This window comes from Aethalodelphis obliquidens, unplaced genomic scaffold (assembly GCF_003676395.1).
Source record: "Aethalodelphis obliquidens isolate GAN/ISIS:26980383/991018 unplaced genomic scaffold, ASM367639v1 scaffold28, whole genome shotgun sequence".
NCBI classification, from domain to species: domain Eukaryota; kingdom Metazoa; phylum Chordata; class Mammalia; order Artiodactyla; family Delphinidae; genus Aethalodelphis; species Aethalodelphis obliquidens.
In genome coordinates this window covers 21,893,716-21,898,569 of record NW_020837972.1, presented here as the reverse complement: position 1 = coordinate 21,898,569, position 4,854 = coordinate 21,893,716, and the positions used below count along the sequence as shown (strand labels likewise).

Genomic DNA, 4,854 nt, shown 5'->3' with positions numbered 1-4,854 from the left:
TATATTGAGTAAGTTTTGGTAGTTGTATTTTTTGTGAATTGGTCTGGCTTATCTAAATTGTTGAATTTATGGAAATAATGTTGGTAATATTCTTTTACTAGTCTTTTCATGCCTTGAGATCTGTAGTGATGCCGCCTATTTCATTCCTGCAATTAGTTGCATGTTCTTTTCTCTTTTTTCTCGGTCAGTCTGGCTAGAGGTTTAAGATTTTTACCTGTCTTTTTCAAAGAAACAGCTTTCAATTTTATTTTTCTCTGTTGTTTTCTTTTTTCATGTTTATTGATTTCTGCTCTAATCTTTATTATCTCCTTTCACGGCTTCAGGTTTAATTTTCTCCTCTTTATCTGGTCTCTTCACATTGAAGCTTGGATCATTTTTTCAGACATTTCTTCTTTTCTCATATAAGCATCTAATGCTACAAATTTTCCTCTGGGCACTGTTTTATCTCTGTCTCTCAAACTTTTATGTTATACTTTTATTTTCATGCAATTTATATAGTTTTTTAGTTTTATAGTTTTTTCATAATTTCCCTTGTGACTTCCTGTTTGACGCGTATGTTATTTAGGAGTTTGTTGTTTACTTTAAAAATATTTGAGGATTTTCTGGATACCTTTCTGTTATGGATTTCTAGTTTAATTCCATTTTGCTCAGAGAATATACTTTGTAGGATGTTAATTCATTTATGTTTTTGAGTATTTTTTTATGTTCCAGAATATGGTCTATCTTGCTAACTACTCCTGTGTTCTTGAAGAGCGAGTTATATTGATAGTGTTGTCAAACATCCTACATCCCTACTGACTTGCTGTTTACATGTTCCTTCCATTAGTGAGTGTTGACCTCTCCAATTATAATTACGGATTTTTCTGTTTCTTCTATTAGTTTCGTGAGTTTCTGCTTCATGTATTTTGGAGTTCTGTTGTTTGGTGCAAACACATTTAGGATTGTTACATATTGCAGATGAATTGACCCCTTTATGAGCATAAAATACCTCATTTTTTCCCCCTTGTATTATTGCTTATTTGGAAGTCTATTTTTTCTGACATTAATATAGTTCCTTCAGTTTTTTGTTTGGTAGTGATTGCATAGTATATTTTCCGTATTTAAAAAATGTTGACCGGATAATGTCTTTATAATTACAGTGTGTGTCATCTAGGTAGCATATAACTGGGTGTTGTTTTATATCCACTCCAACAATCTGTTTTTTAATTGGTGTGTTTAGACAATTTACATGTCATATAATTTCATATCTGATTAGGTTAAAATCTATCATCTTCCTAGTTGTAGGATATTCTTTCTGTTCCCTGTGCACCCCCTTGACTGTTTTTTAGTTAATTGAACATTACTTGTAATTCTATTTTATCTCTACTGTTGGGCTATTACTTGTACCCTTTTTTTTTTTTTTTTTGACCACACTGTGTGGCTTGTGGGATCCTAGTTCCCCGACCAGGGACTGAACCTGGGCCCTCGGCAGTGAGAGTGCAGAGTCCTAACCACTGGACCACCGGGGAATTCTCACTTGTACCTTTTTAAAATCACTGCAGTAATTGCCCTAGAGTTTTGAATACAGACTATTAACTTATTACAATCTAATTTCCAAAGAATATTACACCACTTCACATACAGTGTAAGAACCTCCAGATAGTATATTTACATTTCCTCTCTCCCACTTTTAGTTTTATTAATATCATTTTTTATTTTTACACATGCTATAAACCCACAGTATATAGTTATTACTGTTAATTTTTTAAACATACTTTCTTTACTGGAAAAAATGAAATGGGGGAAGGAAATGAATATTTGGTTTCTGTCATGGGTCAGGCATTTTTTATGCTTTTTCCTATTGTTATTGTTTTCGCCTTATACAATCAGTCATCTTTTAGAACAACTGTAAGTAAGAAAAAAGTGGATTTTATATCTACCTACATTTTAACCATTTCCAGAAGTCTTCATTTCTTTGTGTAGGTCCAAGTCTCTGTCTGGTAATATATTCCTTCTTCCTGAAGAACTTCATATCAGAGATCTGATGGTGATGCATTCCTGGTTTTCACTTTTCCGAAAAACCTTTACTTTTAGTTCTGAAAGTGTTTACTTAAAGATGTTACTCTGCTGTCTCCTGGCTTATATAGCTTCTGAGAAGAAGTCTACTGAAATCCTTATCTTTGTTTCTCTGTTTGTAATGTGTCTTTTTTCTTGGGCTGCCCTCTAAGTTTTCTCTTTCTCTTTCTTTTTCGGCAGTTTGGATAAGATGTGTCAAGATGTGCTCTTTTGCATTTATTTATCCGGTTGGGATCCTCTGAGCTTCTTGGTCTGTGGTTTGATAACTTTCATTATTTTGGGGAAGAGCACTTGTTCTGTTTTCAGGTATTAACTTCTTTTCTCTCTCTCTTCTCTTGTGATTCCAATTACACATATGCTGGACTTGTTCACATTGTCCCTCAGGTCCTAGATGCTCTGTTTTCTTACTCTTCTTTTTTTTCTCATAATGTTGCAGTTTCAGTAACTTCTTTTGACCCGTTTTCCTATCGTTGAGTCTTCCCTTAGCCATGTTTAGCCTACGAATAAGCCCACTGAAGACATTCTTCATCTCTGACTGCGGGCTTTTCATTACTGTGTTATTTCTAACATTCCCATCTGACATTTTCTAAGTTTCCATCTCTTTGCCAAGATCCCCCATCTGGCCATGAGGTTGTCCACCTTGAATACCAGGATCCACCTGCACGGCACCTGGAATCCCTTCTGCCCGAGCTCCGGCACAGGTGAGCCAGTGTCTCTTGTCCTTTGAAGGAACCTCTCTTTTCTCGGATTTCAGGCTATTTGGTTTCTATGCAACCTCAGCTCTTTGATGTGTTTGTGAAACTCTGTTAGTCTGTAGTGTATCCAGCGTTTTTGTTACTGTTGTTATTGTTAGGAGGGGAGCAGTCCTTTCCCCCCTGTTCTCTGCATCTTAGGCAAAAACTTTAAAAAAATACAGACCCAGAGATTCTGATTTCTTTGATTTGTGGTGGGACCCAGACAAGGGTCTAGTTCTAAAAGCTTCCCAGGTGATTTTGACTCTGAGGCACAGATGCTGTGGGGCAGTGATACGGGGATGAGGTGATGTTCGGGATTTATTTCACGACATTTATTTCCCTAGTGGAATTATTTTATGTATCCCTTTTGGTTTAACCAGGAAAACAGAAAGCGTGTTAAAATATTGTCCACACAGGGAATGTAGGAGAAGACATCAGTTTAGTAGAAGAAACTCGGTCTCAACTCTGGACAATAGTGATAGTTTCCTATTGTTCTTTCTTTCCAAGGTTGAAGGAGGTTGTTTCTTCATAAAAATATACCACATTCTTGGGTGGGGAGGAGATTCATGCCCATCATAGTGGACAGGAAGTATGTTTGCACACTCAGCATCCATCCGGCTTCTCACAGCATCGTCTTATTTCATTTTGGGGACAGCTGAGGGAATTCAGAGATTGCCTACAGCAGGGCCCCCCAGCATCTCCAGACTGAAGGGACAAGGGGAGGAGATGGGTCCCCACCGTCCTGTTTCGAGGAGAAGCGTTACCTGCTGGACCGCCAAAAGAAAGAGATGCAGCTGACTGCAGAGTAAGGAAGACACCCCAATGTGAGGGGACAGAAACCCTGGCATCTCTCTCTTTTACCCTCCAGTGTCCTGCCAGTAGCTCTCATTGGTCCAGCCCTGCCTGCATCCAGCTGACATGGGAGCCTGGGAATGAAATCTGCAGGGACGTTCCAGGAAATCCCCGGAGGTGGCAGCCATTCATCACCAAAAGACCTCCAGTATAATCGCCTAATTAATCAGAGCTCATTTTATTACTACTGCAGTTTAAAAAAACAAAAACAAAAACAAAAAGCACCTCTGGGGAATCCCTGGCGGTCCAGTGGTTAGGACTCAGTGCTTTCACTGCCGGGTCCTGGGTTCGATCCCTGGTCGGGGAACTAAGATCCTGCAAGTCACGTGGTACAGCCAAAAAAAAAAAAGCACCTCTTGAGTCTGACAGTAGTATCCCAGAAAAGGGAGGTCAGGGATGGATATTTAGAATTCTGGAGTCTGAGCCCCACTAGCTTAAGGTGAGTCTTTCAGTTTGGGGATCAGGTGGACAGCAAAGTGAAGGACTTGTGGGGAAGCTGGAGCCACAGTTATTTTATAAGTGAGCTTTGAGGCCAGGTGAGCCATATGTCGCTCTGAAAACGGGCTTCTTTGCCCAGGAGAGCAATAGATTGTTTCCGTAAAACAGTTTTTAGCAATTTCCTGAAGCCAACAGTGAGGTTCCGTATTATTTCACAGTCTTATCTTCCTGGACGGGAATTTCCTAGAACAGATCGTAAGGCCGTTTCAGTGTAGATGGTCTTAGTTTTTTAGTCTTGTTGGTTAAGCCTTGGGGATACAGAGGGTCTCAGTTCTTAGGGCAAAAGGGACAGAAAGTGACCCCCGTCCGTAAGATCGATTCTAGGCTTTAGTCATCACTTTGGGATCGAAGATAAGTCCGTGCTGCCTCACGCGTGTATGTTACAGTGAGTGGTCGATATGAAGACGTTAGAATAACCTCTCTGGTGTACTGGGAGGAGAGACACCCAGGAGTCAGCTTTCTGGAATGGGTGGTCATCGGTGCTAACAGCTCTGTGGGGAGGCTGCGGGATGAGGCTCAGGTTATCGCGTGCGTGCGCACGTGTGTGTGTGTGTGTGTGTGTGTGTGTGTGTGTGTGTGTTTGGTCAGCAGGTAGAGTTAGGCTGCTGTTCTCGAAGAGCGTGCCTGCTGTTTGGCCCCTGTTGATTTGCAGGCTGCCAGTAGGAGGCAGATGAATGACACTCTTTGACCTTATTTGTCCTAAGCGTTGAAGGAT

At 40.2% G+C, this 4,854-nt stretch overlaps 1 non-coding gene across 1 annotated transcript; it reads right to left on the bottom strand.

Moving 5' to 3' along the window:
• Window positions 1–1,435: 1,435 nt before the first annotated feature.
• Window positions 1,436–1,508, bottom strand: TRNAE-CUC (transfer RNA glutamic acid (anticodon CUC)). The gene has a single exon. It is a non-coding gene; the product is annotated as a tRNA-Glu (tRNA).
• Between the last annotated feature and the right edge of the window lie 3,346 nt (window positions 1,509–4,854).